Below are 22,057 nucleotides of genomic sequence, written 5' to 3'. Positions count from 1 at the left end.
GGGTATGCATATTCCGAGGGGTGCGTGGGAGTTTTCCACGCGATTGGCCTGGCGCGAACGTTGTACGCGTATTCCAAGGGGTGCACGTGAAGTTTTCCACGCGATTGACCTGGTGCGAGTGGGGTAAGTGTATTCCGAGGGGTGCGCAAGGAGTTTTTCATGCGATTGGCCTGGCGCGAGTGGGGTACGCATATTCCGAGGGGTGCATGGGGTATTTTGCACGCAATTGGGTTCTCGCTTGTGGGCTGTCTGATGTATGTAACGCATATTCGTTGTTGGGGGGCTGTATGCTGGGCCACTGGCCTTTGCGCCATGTAGGGGATTTGTGCAGATGTTTTTGGCGTGCAGGGTTGGTTTGTGGTCGTAACTGGCACTGCTGCACGGTCGCTGCGCCACACTGCGTCACGGCTGGTTATGGATATAAGTATCCATGAATACTCTGTGCGTCAAAATGGATTTCCTGCACGCGGCTGGAGCAAGCTGGCGCATGCTCCCTCTCTGCGCCAGCCGCGGGCGCTGCTGCTGTGCCGAATTCTATGAATTACCCGCTTGGTGCGCACAGGTGTTATTGCCTCCATTTTTGGCAGTTTTCTTTCCCCATTGGCAAAGGGGTGCAGTGTGGCACATTTGCGTGCATAAAAATACTCCATATGCCCGCGAACTTCACAGGACTGTTCGCGAACATCCAAACAGTTTGCGGACATTCCCTGTGAAAACGCCTGTTTTTTTGCCTCTTGCAGCCATATCCCATCCCATCGTCATCACCCCTCACCTCCCCAGAGATTATTTGATAAGTTTGCAATGTTGTGTTTTTTAATATGTTTTTACTGCGATGTCTGCGGACACCGACCAATGTTTGAGAATCCAAGATGGCGGCCGCATCGAGAAAATCTGCCACACCTAACGCTTCACTCCGACCAATCAGCGAACACGTTGTCTGTCTGAAGACACGACATAGGTCCATTGGCCAATCGATGTCCTGTCCGTGGAGTTCACAGGGAAGTGTGTCCGCTCAGCGGACATAGATATCACACATTTTTTAGACCTACTTTTTGGTCGTTTTAAAAAGAACTACTTGATGAATTTCCACCAAATTTACAAAAGCATGCTTTTGGGACCAAGCTGTCGCTCCTGCTGCAAATCTGGTGAAAATCCATCCAGCGGTTTGGGCTGTACGCGTGAGCAACGTTTTTTCTCCATTCAGTCAATGGGAAAAAAAGAAATTTGGGGACCCCCCTCTAACTTTGCCCCCCCTTGACCAAACCTCACCAAAATAATTCAGAGTGGGCCCTATACCTGTTTTGCAAAGTTTGGTGAGGATTCATCCAGGGGGAGCAAAGTTATAAGACCCCCAAAAAGTGCTCTTACTGTGGGTTTAGCAACTTAACCATAATTACATGGCTGCTACAGCGACCATGTTATATATATCTCTAAATCAAGTTAAGCCTAAAAGACTGCCCTCTACCTCATTAAATAGCTGGTGCTGTGGGGCCAGAGCTGGCTAAGCTCAAAACATTAAAAACAAAATGATCACCATCCACTCCAGTCAAGACAATTCCACTGACTGCAAAGTTAGATTGAAAAAAAAATGCTCATGCACACTAGACCAAACTTGGTGAAAAACGAGTATTCCTTTAATTTATTGTCACACAAGCATCATATACACAATACAAAATCTTACACTAACCTTAATGGAGACAAGGTCAAGCACAAAACTCACTCCACTGGGTGGAAACTGCCACACGACCCGCTCGGCTTGCGAGCTTCGTCAGGCTTGTTATTATCCCTAAACTTGTTTTCTCGTGTTTGTTTTAAAGGAGTGCGAGTAGATCCTGTGACCGGTTACAACCATTCACGCCATGTAGCTCATGTGACTATCTAGTCAGTCCATCCAGCTAAGACTCTATGATCTGACTCGCTATGAAATCCACCATCTTAAAAGGTTATAGAAAAAGTGTGTTGATGCATTCAAATAATGCGTACAGTTACAACATTTCTTCAATTCAAGTGGCAGAATGGGTCAATTAAGGTCCCACGATCTACACTCCTTTTAGAGCATGAAGCTAAATTATATGCGAGAATTTTGCACTAATGTGCTAACTACCATTTAAATGTGGCTACATAGAGTGGAAATGAATTTCCATCTATGTGCCACTTAGTTCCCAATAACGCGAGTTTTTCAGGCAACAAAGGAAATTCAGCAGTTTCGCCCTAATTATCATTTTCAGCCCAATAATATTCACACTGCCAGTGCTGTGATATACAATAAATCTTGATTCTCCTATGTCATACCAATAAAGTGCTACTGCCTATTTAATAGTACCTAAACAATTCCAATAACCATACATCTACAACAAAAGGGACAGTGCTCTATACATGTTGAACATCATTCCGTGTATCAAAAAGTGCAAACTTGTTTCATCTAAAGTGCAAGTGCATCATCTCTTATGTATATACTTATTTCCAAACATACCAGACAAATTCTAACCTTAAACTCACTGGTTTAAACCTAATGGCTGAGGATATAAGGTATTGCCTTTACTATTAACCTCTTTTAGCCCAAAATAATGTACATACAGTTCAAAAGTGCATATTGTTTAAAAGAAGACAGTTAAGGGAGAGATGACTTTAGATATACTATATAACAAATTATTCGCCTATGTATTGATCTGCGTGCATACAATCTTATTGCGAAAAAAGGGGGGGAGTTTTTCAGTCATTAGTTCATTTTCCATATCTTCAACATCTTATTCATATAGAAAAACATACCGGTAAGATAGCTCAGCGGGTTGAGCGCTCGCTGCTGCTATCTGAGCGTGATCTGCAGGTCGCAGGTTGGAATCCCGGCAAGGCCAACTCAGTCTTTCATCCTTCCAAAGTCAATAAATGAGTACCAATTTCGGTTGGGTGATATTGTATGTAAATATGTACTCTGTAAAGCGCTTTGGATGAAGGCCCTATATAAATAACACATCATCATCATTTCAGAGTCAATGTTGAGCTCATCAGGTTCCAATGAGTCTAATTTACAAATTAATTTAGCCTCTTCCTGACGCAACTTAAGCTTTCTGTTGCGTAGCCTTTTGTGTTGAGGAACATGAGGTATCGCAACAAATTACATCTCTTTGACATTATTTTTATGCTTCTCTTCAAAGTGCAAGGTCAGAGAATACATTTGGTCTTTGTTGTTAATCGCCCTTTAATGTTGTAAAATACGCAGTTTCAAGGGTCCTATTGTGGATCCAATGTAGTGTAATCCCCAACTACATGTAACTGCGTATACCACACATTTCGTAATGCATGTGATTCTGTGTGAGTACTTCCATCTTAAACCTTTAGAACTTACAAAGGGTGCCTTTGAAACATGATCACACATTAATTGCCACATTTCGTGAAGCCTACATTTGGACCATTGCATTAAGCCAGTTTTGTGCATCATTTTCAGTGCTAATGGTGCTGGGAGCCAAACTGTTTTTAAAGTAGGCCCTCTAAGAAAAGTCACACTAGGTCTTTCACCTAAAACTTTACTCGGGTAATTATCAGTGGTTAATACTTTCCAATGCCTCTGCATTATGGATTTAATTTGTTTAGTCTACTGATTGAATCCCGTGATAAACCTAATTCCTTCAACTTTAGGCTTACTCACTTAATTAAACAGGTCTGTTCTTTTCACTTCTTCTGCCTTATCATAGCACTCTACCACTGTATTCTTGGCATAGCCTCGGTTTATAAATCTTCTGCCAATCAGTTTGGCTTCATTCTGAAAGTCTTTATGCGTTTTGCTCTCAAAAATTCCCCATACGGTATCGATGTTTTGAGGGAGGTGGGGTGGTGGCTATTCGCATGTAGTGTGGAGCTGGTTGTCTTTCTATAGAGACTGGATATAAGTATCTCCTATTCTACTGGAAACTGGATGTCTAGAAAGACTAGTTCTTTCTTGCTGATGGTGCTGGCTAGTTCAAGATTGATCAATTATCATTTAAAACTGTGATGTATTGTAACAGTGATTGCTCAGTATCATCCCAAATGATAAATAAATCATCAATAAATCGATACCAGACATCTATGTGTCTGGTAAATGATTCAAACTCCTCCTTCCAAGCCACATTCATTTCCCACCAACCCATATACAGGTTTGCATATGTGGGTGCCATGCATGAGCCCATGGCTGTCCCCTGAGTTTTCCTATATAAGTTGTTCTCACATGGAAAATAATTGTTTCAAGGCAAAACTGAAGCATATCCAGAAGCATTACATTGTGCTGTTGATAGCTGACTGACCTGCCCTCAAGAAAATACTTGCAGGCCTTCAAATCATACTGATAACCTATAGAAGTGTAAAGTAAGGTAACATCTAGGGAAACCAAAAAGTAATTAGATTCCCAGTTGACATCTCTTAGCTTGGTCAATAGGTCAAAATTCCCCCGAATGTAAGAATTAAGGCTGAGAACAAACGGCTGGAAGAAATGATTTAGAAATCTATAGGTAGTTTCTAGTAGACTTTCAACGAAAGAGACTATTGGGTGCCCCGTAATACAACCTTTTAAGATGGCGGATTTCATAGCAAGTCAGATCATCTGATCATAGAGTCTTAGTTGGACAGACTGACTAGATAGTCACTTTTTTTATTGTGTATATGATGCTCATGTGACAATAAATTAAAGGAATATTCATTTTTCACCAAGTTTGGTCTAGTATGCGTGGGTATTTTTATGCAATCTAACTTTTGCAGTCAGTGGAATTGTATTAACTGGAGTGGATGGTGACACATTTTTTGAGATATATATATATTCAGTGAAAAAACGTTGTCAAAGGGACGTTATGGTTCCAAGTAAAACCGAAAAACCCTTGAAATTCGCCAGTTATGGTAAGCTAAGCAACCATAACTCGCACCACCACCGTGCACTGTTTGATTTAGCATTGGCTATTCTAGAATTAAATGTGGTAGATTTGGCATGAATGATTGCTTGTTTGTACAATTGTGAGGCTCTTGTGAAAAACAACCTAAGGGTGTTTTATGGAGGATTATTGCAATTTTTTTGAGAGAGTCGTTCTTCAGCGAAGAGTTTGAGGAGGTCGGAGGTGAACCACAAGTTGATGTGTCCAACTTGTTTAGCCTTACGGTGCGCTAGTGGGTGATGGTGTCTTCCTCAGTTATTAATGATGTGGCGTAGAGGTCTGCTAATAAATGAGTGTCATTTGTGTGCAGGTGCTTCTGTTTGAGAGTATTGAGGGTGCTCGTTGGTGATAGGTTACTGTTGTAATGTAATCAGTGATGGTATCAGTGATGTGATCTGTGATATCATTGTCGTCATAGGCTGCACAACAAGGAGCGTGAATTTTAGTTGGCTTTAGCTGAATGTCATGGGTTTTACTGCGTTAAGCTCTCATTTTAACGTCCAAGCAACTGAAGTTTTTTCCTTGAAAATTTGTTTTATAATAATAATATAAATTATATATATATATATATATATATATATATATATATATATATATATATATATATATATATATATATATATATATATATATGCACAAGGTAAAATGAGACCCTCGAAATTCAGTATTTTGGTCCTCGCAGTGATGGACTGCGCTATTTAGGTATGATACACAGTAGAAATGGGAAACGCTTGCATTAGTGTGGTGCACAGTACAACTGTGCTGTATACTGTACTATATTGCACCGTAACTAAAAATGTATGGATTGGCGTGATGGCCAGGAAGACATTCTTCAACGAAACGCAAAAATAAAGTTACAAAGATTGCACCTTGTATTGCACCTTAACACCACGAGCCGTTTACTTAGACCTTACTGTCCAGCACACGCTGTTCTGAATAATAACATGCACCTAATCACATAAGCAGGACAAATCTCTTTGCTGAACCGAGCATCATACTCAAGTGAAATGACTGTTAATAATACTACATTCTGCAGCTCTATAATCAAACCCGTTTTTGTAAATTTGTATTAAACATTTAAAAGGCTGTCCAGGAGCAGAGTAACACTGCTATAAAGTGATGTTGGGTACCAGACCATGAACGTGGTCATCAAGCAGGAGGTTGGAAGCTGTACCCACATCATAAATGTTTATCCACACCATTTGAATGTGAGAAAGACCTAACACCCTGAGACAACACACACACACTGAATGTTAGAGAGCGCCATTGTTCCATGCAGGGGTGTGAGCCTGGAAGTAAGAGCACAGGCCATATGTTTAATAATAGGCTTCTGGTGGCTTCGGGATGCCTGCAGAATCAATGGACCCTGCACAATGCCCTTTGAGATGTGTAGCCCTAATGATGCAGGGGAAAGAAATGAAAAAAGAGTAAATAATGGCAATGGACCAAAAGTACACACAAGCACACTGACGGACCTCTAATGCTGCTCCAGGCATACTTGCACCTGGACTCAATATTGCCTAGGTATTCCCTTGTATTCTTTGTGCATGGTAAAAACAAAAGCAACACAATACAAGTATAACAACTAGGCAATTACAAAATGCCATTGGAGCAGGTGAGATTGAAACCCAGCTTCCATGGCATCTCCCTTTTCAGAGGTGATCAGTAATAGTACCACTTCACAGCCAATGCCATGCTCATGAAGCCCGTACAACCGCACGTAAGATTGCACACAAGGCGTTACGTTGCACATGAGAAGTGGGGTTGGCATCCAGCACCACCCCATAGGGAATGTAGGCAGGTGCTGTTAGTGTCGTTTTAGGCCTATGGGGGAAGGGGAAAAAAGAAATAAACTTCCAGGAGGGACCTCACTGAGAAGCAGGGTCTCACACTGGGACAACGAATGCATCACGTCTTGGCCGATATTACACATAGAGATGACCTCACTGTACATTATGCGTGCACACGCTTGCTTTTGGTAGGGGTAGATATAATTCTGAATTGCAATGTTTACTAACTGATCTATGGCTTGAGGGAAAGATTGCAATGTTCCTATCTTAGTTGGCTTAGGTTCATGGCATCGGTTTTCCCAAAGTCCTATTATATAAGTTCTGTGTCCTTTCCAACGGGGTTGACAGCGTGGAAAAAACATGTTTGAATAATTGAGCTCCTAAGGCCAATATGGGAACAAGAAGCCTAAATAAATCGGTCCAGTCAGTTCATCCCCGTTCTACTTGAATCAAATGAATATGGAATGTTAAGTTATTTACTCTGAGAATTTACCAACCAGCTGCTTCTGACAGCTGGCATATTTGTTAAAAAAATGTTTATAAAACACACGTCCCATTTTGCAATCAATCTTCCGTCATATTTGTTTATGCAGTTACTATACTTTAGCAAAATTGATTTAGGAAAAGGGGCTTTTCTGGCAATAAAGTAATACAGAACTAAAGAAAACATATTGGAAATATCCTCAGGGGGAGTATCAAACAGCATCAGTGTGGCGTTGAGTAAGAACCAGTGTACAAATTCCTTCTACTGCAAGTGTGCAGAAGAAAAGATACTCATTTCTGACATGAAAGTGGAGTATTTACCTCCAGCAACGGCAAAAGTTGTCAGATTTGCCATAGGCATTATTACGACATATTCCCAATGGGGTCCTGTGGGGATTGACGCTGCCATGCTACCACTTGTAATCCAACAGTATCGCCACAGGACCAAGTAACAGTAATGGTAACCGGGTATTAGTAACATATCCAGAGAAATATAGCAGGAAAAAGTTCAAAGTCATAATGAAGATAATTGTTTTTGTTTTCAACATTCCCACGTGACATCCTCCACATAGGCCTCATTATAAGAATGGCAGTAGTGGTAAAACATATGGTATTTTAAAAACTAAATGTTTCTACAAGTATGAGTTGGTATTGAAGGGTACATTTATGCATTGGGTAAAAAGAAAGTATGCATTGGATAAATATAGGTTATTTTTGCCCGGGCAGTACTTCCCATGCGACCCCATTTGGTCTATATCCCATTCAATGCAAACCGATACTTGGGATTTATTTTAAATACCACCCGTTTCGTTCATTGACAGCACACTGTCAATGGAGTCGTACTTGTGAATCACACATACTATACATGGACAGGTACATTTGTTATTGAAAAACCTTTCCCTTTTCTCTCAGCTTCATACAGATGATCAGCAGCATGCAAAGCACAGATACTTCCTCAAACATATTCAACAGTCACAAATGTATTTCAATCTATGACCACAGGTCAAGCAATTCCTCTTATCCAGTGTTGCCGATAGGTGAGGTAACATTTCAGGAACAAAACAAATACTTCCTCTATGACCATCACGACTAGTACTAGTTTTACTACTACTACTACAAATACCCCTACTACTACTAATGTGAATACTACTTCTACGACTATTACTACTATTACTGCTACTACTAATGTGAGTATTAATTCTACAACTATTACTACTACTACTACTACTGCTGCTACTATCACTACTACAATGACTACTACTATTACTACTGCTACTACTACTGCTACTACTAGTAGTGCTAATACTACTGCTACTACTACTGCCACTAATACTACTACTGCTGTTACTTGTACTGCTTGCTGAAAGTCATCTAGGTCCTCGTCGGGTCCTTCTGGAGTTCTCCCCTGTCTCTGTCTGAGGGCCTGTTTGATTTCTGACTATTCATTGTTAGAACATCCTTCATATCCTACCAGGCAGCACATTACATGCAAGTTCAAGTCTGCCATCGAGCAGTCTTTGACACTTCTGCACATGATGTTTCATGCAGAGCCCCACTGAGGGCTAGTCACCTCTGAAACTCAATGCTGTGTTTGCATAAAGGAACTTACAAGAACACAAATATATTATTAGTGCTGGAAGATATCTGCTTTTATCAGATACTCAACCTCTGGCCAATCACTTTACATTGACACTGTGCATCATTGCCCATAAACCACTCAACTTTTACCCAGTTTGATACTGAAATGCAGATGTCAGACTAATTTCAGGGTGATGTATAGAGTGTGGGCTAGATGGCTGTTGGGGTGGTAAAGCACAGACCTACATAACAATAGCATACATTGAACAGAACACATTTTACAAATACGCTGTTTTTGCTATGAGAATGTACTGGATGAAATGTACACACAGTTGTTTCAAGCTGCAGACCAAATTACAGAGCACTGGTGGATAGCATACAGTGTCAGCCTTCATACTGAATATCCCGATCGGTTTCCTATATTATGATTATGTACTAGACAATTTTTATGAGACAGCTACTAAAGCATTTTTCCTTTTCTGTATAAAGAGTAAATACAATGGCCAAAACAATCTTCGTAAAAAAAATTCCCATGCTGATGAATGTCATAACACCTGTAGCTCACACCTATTGGCCTCAACTACATGCATATTTAGAAAATGTAATGTCTGGAGACCACTGCTTTAGAGCCTCTATGGCACACACACATGGAAGTCACTCTATAAAATGATTTTAGTACAAAGCAGGCAAACTACGGATAAAGTTTGCTGTAGATGGGCCGATATGTGGGGGCAGCAACTAGGTTATCTGAAATGAGATTTAGCTTGCAAACAAGCTAGATAAATATCAACAAATTGAAGATTCAGGCTTATACAGTTTAAATACTTGCACCAGTATTGTTATACCACATCTAAGTTAGTTTGAAACTTTTTAAATGTCCTGTGCTCTCAATGTTCTAGGGCAGGGGCAAACTTTCTGCTCGTTGAATGGTACTGTACTACCATCTGGCATTTTTGAGAAAAGGCTGTAATTAATTAAATAATAGGTGTAAAGAAATTTTGAGCAACGGTTACTCGAGAAAGCCTCTTGAAAAGTGCAAGAGAGGCATTGTTAAAAAGAGCTTGCTGTTTTGTTGTTGAATTTCACAGTTTGCTCTCTGCCCTGAATGCCTTGCAAAGTTAAATTAAATGTGTGTGCAGCCTAAGAACATTTCCAACAATCTGAAAACCAATATAATACACACGTACAACCATTTCCAGTGTTTTTCGTTTCAGTGAACTTGGATGCTGTTTTATCAGTGCTGGAGAATTAGCTGAAAACTGTGAATACACTGGAATTCAATACACTGCAGTGCCAACGCAGTGCCAACATGTTTCTTCAATTATTACCTCAATGATACTGATGGCATTTTGAGAATTCAATGTAGTTAAACAAGAAGTTCCCCACAGGTCAGAAAGACAAAGCCCACAACTTTGGAGGGTATTTACTTTCCAAAATAATTCAGCAGGCCACAGAATGTGTATTGATATTATCTGACTGATATGCTCCAAGTACGAAAGATAGAACATTTAAATTGCACTTGGGTAGCAGAGATAACTGTGCATAATTTTGGTGACTAGATTTGCATGTGATTCCTTTTTACCATAAGAATGGCAAATGTAGTCTAGAACTGAAACCTCATTTAAAGTTCCATTTAATTCTACTATACATACATTTCACTCTCAATCATTATATTTGAAATTCAAAGTGAAAAGCCTGAGTCTTGTGAGTGGGGTCGTGGGGAGTTTGAAACTGTCCAAAGGGGAACTTAAATCCTTTCCAAGATTCCCCTTCACAGGCCTAGCCTAGCAGAGGAATTCTGTGGGCTCACACAGAACTATTGATCCCTTCTGTTAAAATGTATTCTGAAGGAACAACCTAATAAACTACTGTCAAATTACTGGCTCGATAGGTCTAGGCCTGTGAGCTTCAAAGAAACATTAGAAGTCACAAGTAAGTCATTAACAGAACTCCATGCATTTAAGGAAACTCATATATTGACATACATTTTCTATTCTGAAGGGAAGTATACAGGAGATGTATCAACAGTGCCCTCTTGAGGCTGAAGCCAACATTTCTTTATTTCAAAATTGAAAAGGACAATCTATGTAACATTTTGAGATCCTTTGAAAATTCATAGCCTTTTATGGCATGGTGGGATTAACATGAAACAAACTTTTTTTTTTGCTAGAAGTTATTTACCAAACCATGTAACAATTCACATAGTGTGCCATGGAAATAATAGGGGGAAATTGGCAAAAACACCTAACCATTCAATTGTTATCACAGTGTAATCATTCGTAGGTCTAATTATGTCCACGGATCTACAAAATATGATAATGTTTATTTCATTATGTTCAGACAATCTAATACAAAATACAGTTCTGTAAACAAAATTGTCATTTTCTGAATAGGTGTGGTTTTCCCCCAACCCTTTCTGGATCATGGGACTTGGAAAACTACACTTCTGTGAAAATTATTTGGCGTTAAAACAATATATATTTGCTTGTTAATTGAGGAAGTATTATCATGGAATTTAGGGAGATGGCCATTACGAATTTCAGAAACTACTGGGGAAGTAATAACTGAGTTGAAATCATTTGAAGGACTGATCCCATGCAGGTTGGAGACCAGCCCATTGCAAAAGGATGACCAGTCTATGTTTGGAATTTGTTTCCAGCTAGCCAGCTAAAAAGAAGGCTTGTTGATGGAGTGATTCCAGACTGAACGAGTCCCCAGCTGATTCTTCAAAATGCAATGCCACATTTAAGAAGGTACATTAAATCCCAACAAATCCAGTACGGTCCCTATAGATTGAACTGGGTAAATCTGGCAGAATAGAGGGCTGGGTGTGCGGGGGAATGCAATTTGAGCTCAGAAATGCAAGTGCATTGTATTCAAATGTTCAGAGTTCTCCCATTTACCTTGAAAACACAGTGAGATGTTATTTCCTAAAAGCCAAATCTATTTTGTATTGAGAAACGCAATTTAAAACAGAATGCATTTTGGTGACATTTTAATGCAAAATTGTCTTTCTAAAATTAAGCACAATTTAAAATAGAATCTTTGGCTGAAGCCGGGTAAAATTCTTTGGATCACAATGTAGTTATGACACACTATTATCTGAGAGACATCATGCATTAAAGCAGCTTGGGGAAGCATAGTCATACATTTGATGTTTCAGGAATAGAAATGAGTATAGGGAATAATTGTATTGAATGGGAATTGTCCAAAGTGTTAACCCCCTGCAGTTCCTTATCTTTGAATACACAGGCAGGCTCATGTTTAATGTGGAAGGGCAGGGGTTTGGGGGCTATCATTGTACATGTTACCAGGGAATAGTATATCTCCACCCCAAGAACACATGCATGCTGAAAACTATACAGTGGCCGATTAAACACTGTGCATGCATACATAGTTTGGCAGTTGCACACATAAATATATGGAAATAAGTAAATACAGTTGCATTCCAAGTCTCACACAAACACACGGGTATAGATTGAAAGATACACACTCATCTTTGGTGAAAGTTGCACATACATGTTCAGAGAAAGCTGAACATCAATATGCTGAGAATACAGCCAACATATATATTCAGAGCTGAGTACAAGAATATTTGAAAGTGTATATTTTTTTAATTCAAAGCTGTAGGAGGCAAATTAAGCCGGCCATTGTCTACATTTAAATGACCTACAAATAACATATACAATCACTTGTTCAGTCACTACCTCACACACCTGCACAGTGGAGTCAAGATAATTGTAAATGTTAATTGTTCAAACATCTTTCTCCTATACCATACTTGTTATGGATTCTAGAGAAAATCGAATGTTTTTAAAAATACTTGCCTCATGTTGAAACACTATCATTAAAGTCATCTGTGTTGTCTAGATGTTTAAGATCCCCAAGATCTTATTATATCAGTAAAAAAACATTGTTAAAGGGACGTTATGGTTAAGTTGCGCTACTAAAAACCTATGAAATTCAGTAAAAAAACTTTATTAAAGTGGCATTATGGTTCAAGTAAAACTGAAAACCCCCTGAAATTCGCCAGTTCTGGTAAGCTAAGCAACCATAACTCGCGCCAACACCATGCATTGCTAAGACTAATACCCAGGACATCGAAGATGAACTTTTTCAGGCAATCCAAAGTATGTTATAGTAGAGATTCACCATAACACATGTCCCAGACAATGACCCTGACTTCCTACATACTTTTTGGGACATTTTGAGCCTTTTTTGGATGTTTGATCTGTCTGCGGACAGTGCAGCTGTCTGCGGAGAGTGCACCCGCACCCCTATAAAAGGCCACACCCCAGAGCTTATCCTCATTGTGCTTCTGGCTATCTGACAAAACATTTTCTACTTTGCAGGTAATCTTCCAGATTTTGCTGCTCTTGCTGCTTTCCATCAGACCTGATGGCATCAATGCTTGCTACTCCAGCGGGTGCTACATCTGTCTCAGCACCACCCCCACCCCCTCCACCACCACAACCTCCCCACGGGCCTGAAGAGGGGAACAGGCATGAGGATGTAGAGGAGGAGGATGAAGAGGGTGACGAGGATGAGGTAGTGGAAGTCCCTACTAGCAGCACTCGCCGTGAGTCTTGGGTGTGGCGGTTATTTACCATTCAAGGTGACATACCAAAAGCATGTGTGAACAAAGACACCTGCAACCAGTGCAAAATGGCGCTGAGTCATGGGAGGCCTGATTCATACATCTTTGGTACGACATCTATGAAGTGACACCTAAGGTCGTTTTACAGTGGGGCCGTTCGCTAGGTTGTACCTTGTGATGAACATAGTAGGTTGAGTTCCTCTACCACATCCTCCGATTCTGCTCCTGTCACCACAAGAGACACACCTGTGGGACAGCGCATCCCTCCAGCTGCCTCACAGGCCATCCGTGATGCTGATGACCCTTACCTTTTGAGGGTCACAGTTTTGTGTATGTACTGCAATGCAGTATTCTGCAGGGAGAGAGACTTCGAAGTGCTTTCGAGACTGCAGTCAAGGAGCATGAGAAGACCTGCCCACTACCTAAGTAAGGGCCACCCTACATCTTCCTCTCTCCACCTGCCCTTTCTTATCCCTGTGGCTGGTGTCCCACCTTACCCTCCTTTCCCCTCCTCTCCTAGTGTGTCATGTGTAAAAAAAAACAAAAAAATATAAAAGAACAAAAATCCAAAAAAAGGCTCTTTTCAGAGCCGCCTTTCACAGTCTAAAAATAGAAGTGACAAATAAATGGAGCAGGGCTCTGTGCATTTTTTGGAAGTCCGCGGACAGTCTGCGGACATCTAAAATGTTGGGGTGCTGCCCTATCAACACCATTTGCACTTTTCTGTGGGAGGAAGTGGTGGCTGTGAAAAGAGCCTTTTGGTGGTGTTTTCTTGTGTTTGAAAAACTTAAATAGTCAACACCTACTGCAAAATGGATGGCTGCAATTACACAAAAGGTTGCAATGCATTTTGTACACTTCTCAGAAAAGTCTGATTACCAGCATAAGTAAGATGAACGCCATCTCTGCGAAAAATGTATGTTTTACGAAACATAATATTTTCATTGTGGAAAGAGGACATGCCAACATCTCTTAGAAAGGCACAAAAAGCCTTATTAACATTCTGCCTCTCTTTCTCCATTTGTGGACCAAATGAAGAAGAACACAGCCACATTTTTCTCTGCACAATACAATGAATTATAATTATGTCTGGATGAAGCTTGAAACTAGCACAGAGAGGTACCAATACCAACCACTTCATTCCACGCACTCCATGCCAGTGCACTTCCACATGATGGAATCCATTATCTGCAGCTACTCCACAGCGTTCTGCATGCACCTCCACCCAATGTATCCATGAGTCTCCCAAAATCCAGATAATCTGTTTCCTGAAACATACAGCCATAGCTAACTGTTCTTCTCTCAGGAAAAAGACTTTCTGACAAACTCTCTCCTTACACAACACACCCAGTAAACATTACTGACCAATCCCTTGCTCCGCTCATTCTCATTTGCATGCCTCTGCACCCCAAAACCCCCATATGTAATAAGTGGTGTCCATGGACTACCGCCATGTCCGCGGGCATATCGTAACTTGGACAGCCCTTCTACCATTTCTACTTCACTCTCTGTGCCATTCCCTCATTGGATACAGCTAACCAGTCACACAACCATCCACCAATCACATCCAAGACCTCTACATCTAATTCATCATCAGAGTTCAGCACTTCAAATATACTGTTGATCATATCATTGGAAAGCACCTATTACAAAAACTACTCTACAAGTCTCCAAGAATTCTACTTGCAGCTGCATGCATATCCACATGCATGAATACAATCTACAGGTATGCATATTTTCTGCACAGTACATGTAGAACTCTTATAAATGCATATAAACAGAGTAACTGCCACTTAACCTGTATAACCTTTAAAGTGAACTTACTGTCATTTTCCCATCTGCTATAATGAACTGTCAATTCCAAACCTGTCTGCTATCTATTTTTTTTGTTTTTACACACACACCTATCTAAAAAAAATATAATATTAGAAGATGTGAGAAATAATAATATAATTGTGGAAAAACACTTAGTAGTGCATTATAAAATTACACACAACCAGTAAAAGGTCATGCATCTTTATACACTCACACACATAGACACTATCATTGAAAAGCGCCCTGCTGCAATAACACCACTACCTGTAAATCACATCCTTGTGCTTTATTACCCACACCTTCACAAATGTATACATTCCATGCTTTTCTTTTCATTATTTTCATTATTTCTTCTTGCTCCTAACATCCTATAACACAGCTTCAAAAAACGAAGTGAGTTTCGTACTGTTAATATTCTACTCATTTGCAAAGCATGTTGAATTAAAATATTGTAAATAAAATATAAATGCTGCACATAGTCAAATGAAACTGCATGCATATACTATGTTCAGATTCAAACAAGAATACTACTACAAAAACGTAAAAATCAACGTCTCAATTAACATCAGTGCTGTAAACACACAATATTACTAACTTCTTTCTTTTACAATTGAAGTGAAAACCACTCTCCTGGAAAACAGCAGCATCTGAACTACAAACAACAGCGCCATAGAAACCTGATCATTCCACAAAAAGTACAATACAACCTTAATTTCCCTGCCTATTCTTTAAATCTCTCCATGGTCTTGCTCCGCCTTATCTCTCCTCCCTCCTCTCTTTCTACACTCCCTCCCACTCCCTTCACTCTGCTGACACTTCCTTCTCACTGTTACTCCTTCCCCTTGTGCCAAATCCCGTTTCCGCTCCTTCCATCTCCTAGCCCCTCTGCACTGGAACTCCTTACCTCTCTCACTCTCCTCTATTTCTACCTTTTCCTCATTCCACACTTCCCTCAAATCTTTCCTTCTCCATTCCCCGCCATGAAACCCCTCCCCCTTCCTGCCCGCTCCCCCTTGCCTTATCTCCTTGATCATCTCCCTCACCCATTCTCACCCTTCACCCCATCCGTTTCCCTCCTCCTCCTCTTCCCACCCCTCCCTCTCTCTCTCAGTTCTACTGCACTACTCTCGTTCTCCCTTCAGTTTAATTGCTATACTTACTGTTTTGTTGTGCGGTTGATTCATGTAATTTGTGCACCAAAAAAACGAAGATTTGTGCACCATTCTTCCCACAAATCACCATTTATTAAACAGGGATTAGCAGGCAGAATGACACACAAATCCCCGTTTTTAGGAACACAAATAACATAACTCAGCCCCTAGAATGTTAGTATTACAAAACAAAGAACTGTTTTAATTTTATACCATTAGATTTACTATTAGTGCTTCTCCTCACCACTAGCTCACTTTCTACTGTCATCTGAACCGCAGTATAGTAACACACAAATAGAAGAATAGCCTTCCCAACTAATTGTAGCTGCCCAATGCACACTTACACACCACCACATACATCTTTACCATCATACTCAGACACCCATGCATACAGCACACATACATTGCACAACAGCCCAACCCATACCTTCTTTTTTTTCAACATACCCCACAGAATGCCTACCAGAAAGCAAGTCCATAGAAAGCAACGCAGAAATAGAGCAAATTGAAAATAAAAGTGTCCAAAATAAGCATCCATCTCTAGCAGAGTTTGCACAAAAAGTTCAAACAAAACAGCTAATAAAGTCATTTAGCAAAACAATACAATCTTTCAGTACATAAACTGTGCCCCCTCTATCAAAATGTAAAAGAAAACAGAAAATGATTAACAAGAATGCAGCTACCACTACTGCTAAAACTGCTCCTATAAATATTGATATAGTGGCAAGAAACCATACCAAAAAAAGTATTTTAGCAAAAATATTCTGCCACAGAGTCCTTCCGAATCTTATAAAAACAGGAGACAAATCATGCACAACCCCTAAAACCTACCGTAGAAAATTAATCTTAGAAGCTTTGATAGACCGTGCAATCCTTCTCAAAAGAAAGTTCGTTATTTTAGTGTTAAACAGAATGAAACCACTAACAAAACTAACTACTAAATAAAAAAAAGACCGATCATTAAATTGAATGTCAACAAAAATTACTTCTTAAGTATCTGTGGAGGTAAATGGAGTCACACCACGAGCACAGAACCATATTTTAATGAAGAAGTATACAAACAAAACCAAACAAACACAAATGCCATACATAGCAGTGGACGAGGTTATGAAAAACTTAATAATACCATACTGCAACAGGAAATACTGCTTACAAAAATATCCCCAGAAAACTCAGTATCAATTCTCATTCGACTGAACCAGAACGTCCAGTATACAAATGGCCATGCACGTCAATGTGTAACATTGCTGAACAATCTTTCAAATCTTTACGCCAGTTCCTCAATCAATATGTGAAAGGCAAAGACAAAATCAAAATGAAACTGCTGCAAAATATGGATACCTGTCCAGTGCGCAAATACACAGGACTACAAGGACATTCATTGGCCTGCATTTCAGGACCGATTTGCAAAAGCACCTTCCATCATATCAAAATGATATCAACACATCATTCAACTATAAGAAATCTAGTCTATAAACTGCACTATGCTGAAAGTCCTGCTTTAGCACTAGCCAATTTAAATAACAATCTTCTACATGGTACAGCCAAAGACCTACTGGAAGAAATAGACCATATCCAGTAAAAATATTTTGGAAGTGAAAGCCACTTACAAAATACAGTAGCTGTACAACAGACTAGCAACAATTGTACAGATGGAAATGTTCTACTGCACACATAGAAAAAAGAAATACTAAAATTTAAAAGTTCATCCGCTGAAGTACCAAACCATGTGTGGTGTGTGTTGCTGCAGAACTTTTTATAAAAGTAAAACAAAAACTATAGACATAACATACAAAATAGGAAACAATGAAGATTCCAAATGGTTTGAATTAGCTCTCTACCTTATAGCAGAAAACAAATACAAAATAACTGATCTCTTAATACTTTGCAGTTATTGCACTACAAAACTTGACAACAATCAAACTCCTTCACGTGCTATCACAAATAACTTGGAATTATTCCAACTACCAAAACCCCTGCAACAACTCAATTTATATGAGAGCATCATAATTAAAACAGTGCACCCATTTCAAGCAATAATACGCCTTCAACCAAAAACAGCAAAATTACCTCCCTCTGAATTGGTGAAAGGCATTCGTGGCAAAGTAGTTTATTTACAATTAGATCTAAAAGAAAATGTGCACACTCTGGGAGTGCAACATCCAATAGAGCAATCTTTAATTGTCTTAGTAAATGATGTACCTACAAAAGACAAAAAAAATGGCGACAAGTCGTAGACTTACATAAAGTTAGACAAGCCTTGCAATATCTAAAAGACAATAATGAATACTACAAAGAAATAAATATTGAAGAAAACTTAAGGGAAACAACTGAAATAATTCAAGAGTCACCAGAAACTGGTCAATTTGAACTTCTAGATCCTGCTACGTTATCCAATATTTTAGAACATTATACAATTCATCCATTACACTCTAATGACACCATAGATGATGCACTAGAAATGTAGCAAATGCGACAAACCAAAGTATCACCAATCAGCATATGAGAAAAAAGTATAGAAGCACATGCTTTTCTGCTACTCTTTCCTACTGGCAAAGGAGGAAGGTACGATGATAGACCTATTCAGATAACAGCATCAGAATACCGCTTGTTATGAATGTATTCTGAAGATCCCAGATTTAGACAAAATGCGGAAGACATATTCCACCTACTCTTTGAAAGTGAACTAGCAACTTTATGTTACGGAGTTGCACACACATTAAAATCAAGAACCCACTTTCAAAATATGTCAGCAACATAATTACTAAACAAAAGTGCAAGAAAAAGATGAGGTTTTATAATCAAGCATTACAAATCTGTTAGCAAACATGCATGGTACTAAAGAGTACTGGTCCCGAAGTCAAGGAGATTTACATTGTATGTTAAGAAACCTTGGACCACCGACTTGGTTTGTTACATTAAGTTGTGCAGAATATGCATGGGAAGATTTACATGATTTCCTGCGCATATCAAACAAAAACAAAACAAACATAGATATACTAACACCTGGAGAACTTTGCTCTCTAGATCCTGTTAATATTTCAAGATATTTCCATCATCACTTCATTGCTATGCTACACTTTATTTGTAAAAAACTGTTCCTCCCCTCGGAGAAGTGCAACACTTCTTTTGGAGAAAAGAATACCAAGCCAGAGGAGCACCACAAATCCACATGCTTTTATGGATTAAAGTTGATTAAATTTGGTCAAGACAGTGATGCCACTGTTTTACAGTTTATCGAAAAATATGTGAAATTCCATCAGAAGCAACAAATAGTGATCTTCATGCACAAATTGTACAATTTCAAAGAAACAAATGTGGCAAATATTGTCATCGCAAATACAAAAACAAAGGGAAATACTACACCAAATGCTGCTTTGGTTTCCCTAGACTGGTTATAGAAACAGGTGAAGTGAACAACTTCATGTCTTCAGTTAGACATAGGGCCTCATTACGAGGTTGGAGGTAGCCATGGAGCTATTAGCTCCATGGCTGCCTCCAAAACCCTTCCGACTCTGCCCTGGTGAATGGAGCAATTACCGGTCCATTCCGAGGTCGGAAGGACCGATAATTCCCCATTCACCAGGGCCATTCCCCATTCCCATTTGAGCCCCCATAGGGCTCAATGGAAATGGGGAAGGCGCTAATAACGGTACCGCAAATTGCGTTACTGTTATTAGATCTAGAGTCCCTTTGCGGGTCCCGTCCTTAACGCCTGCAAAAACCAGCCATTACGGAAGGACCCGCAAAGGTAACTCGTAGTAGGGAGGTAAGGGATTACCAGCACCGGTGCCCTTACCGGTGCTGGTAATCCCTTGCATCCTACCTCGTAATGAGGCCCATAGTGTTAAAGGTAAATCACCTAAAAACACATATTACATAAAAAGAACAGAAGAAGCAAAATATATCAATGATTACAATGCAATCATTGTCCTATTATGGAATGCAAACATAGATGTGCAGTACATTGCAGACAATTCCACGGCAGTTGCATGATATGTTACAGCCTACTTAACCAAAGCAGAAAAAACAGAGCTTCAACACCTCTGGAATGACCTAACATCAGACAAAACTCTGTCTCAGAAATTGTACAGTTTGGGCATAAAAATGCTCTCCCATAGGGAATGTGGCTGCTATGAAGCTGCAGATCGTTTGACCGGTACTGCTTTGTATGGAAAATCTAAAAATATAGTATGGCTAAGTCTTGCTCCTGCTAAATCTAGAAAAAGAGTTCTCAAATCATCACGACGACATAGAAACAATAGCCAAAGATTATCCCAACAGCCAAGACATTTTAAAAAACAATTTACTAGACACATACTACCCAAACATGTGTCTATACCACATAGTCCAAAACTTCACATACAAACATAATATAAAACCTGATGAAGAAAAAGGTAGATACAGAGTGACAAATTGTGAAGGCAGCTTAGTAAAACTTACCAAAGCAAGTTTAATTGATCATATCAAATTGTCATTAAAAACTCCTCAACATAAAGAACTACATTACATGGCCCTGCTACAACTCTTTAAACTATGGAGAAAAGAAGAAGATAACTATGACTCCTATGAAGACGCTTTCAAAGCAAATGAAAGCACTATAACCGATGTAAACTTTACTCAGTACAAAACAAGGTTGCACAATGAACAGCAACACGAAGACGCACTCCAGGCCCAACTAGATAAGGACACTCCCGACAGTAGTCAACCTTCTGTAACATGAAGCCAAGAACCACTGTGAGAGCCACTAATAGCAAATGAGGCAAAATTAGCTATGACAGAAGTAGAAAACACCATGTGTCACTATGAAGATACAGAAGACTTAACTGTACTACAATCAAAACTGAACAATGAGCAGCGTAGCATTTTTCAAGAAGTAAAAAAAGAGATTGCACATGGTGTACTTCATGAAAATAAAGAATGTACCTGCCAAAACTACAAACATGTACTACTATACATCAGTGGTGAAGCTGATTCAGGCAAAGCATTCTTAATCAAAATCATCAGCAAGTTCCTTCAACAAGTGACAAACAACAAACTGTCAGCTGTTGTAACTGCCCCCACAGGTTTAGCTGCCTACAACATAGGCGGTGTCACTTTACACCGATTACTAATGCTTCCAGTAAAACACCAAAACAAATTAGAATATTACAAACTTTCTACAGAAGCTGCAATGGAACTACACAGAGTGTTAAAACAAATGAACTGCTACTAATAGATGAAGTGAGCATGGTCTCCAACCTAATGTTGTCTTTGATTCAACCCAGATTACAGGAAGTACTCAAAACAAACTACGAAGAGCTCTTTGGAGGAAAACACATTATTGTTTTCGGAGATCTTCTTCAATTGACACCAGTGAAAGGTGAACCTATTTTTAATACCTTAGGACACAAACGCTGCCGTAAAACTGTTGGCAGCATAGGAAATGTCAACCTTTGGCAACATTTCCAATACAGAGAATTAACAGAAAACATGTGCCAGTCTGCAGACCTCACCTACGCCAACATTTTAAAAAGTATTAGAGTTGGTGTACTATCTCAAGAAGCACAAGCAATATTAAAAACCTGGCACATCCATGCACTTTATGCCCATAATTCATGTGCTACTGATGTCATGGAACAATTAGCACACACAAATGTCAAATGTATGTCCTCGATGCCAACTCTTGCAAGCTGTTCCAAATTCAATGAAACAATGTTGAAAAAAGAAATGCAACCAATAATTGAAATTTCCTCCACATTCAAA

General features: G+C 39.5%; 1 protein-coding gene across 1 annotated transcript in view; it reads left to right on the top strand.

Moving 5' to 3' along the window:
* Positions 1 to 22,057, top strand: part of ALK (ALK receptor tyrosine kinase) — a 3,554,133-nt gene that overhangs the window by 762,918 nt on the left and 2,769,158 nt on the right. The window lies entirely within an intron of this gene.

This window comes from Ambystoma mexicanum, chromosome 4q (assembly GCF_040938575.1).
Source record: "Ambystoma mexicanum isolate Mex_15411 chromosome 4q, UKY_AmexF1_1, whole genome shotgun sequence".
NCBI classification, from domain to species: domain Eukaryota; kingdom Metazoa; phylum Chordata; class Amphibia; order Caudata; family Ambystomatidae; genus Ambystoma; species Ambystoma mexicanum.
The sequence above is the reverse complement of the archived record's forward strand: the minus strand, read 5'-3'. Positions and strand labels throughout refer to the sequence as shown.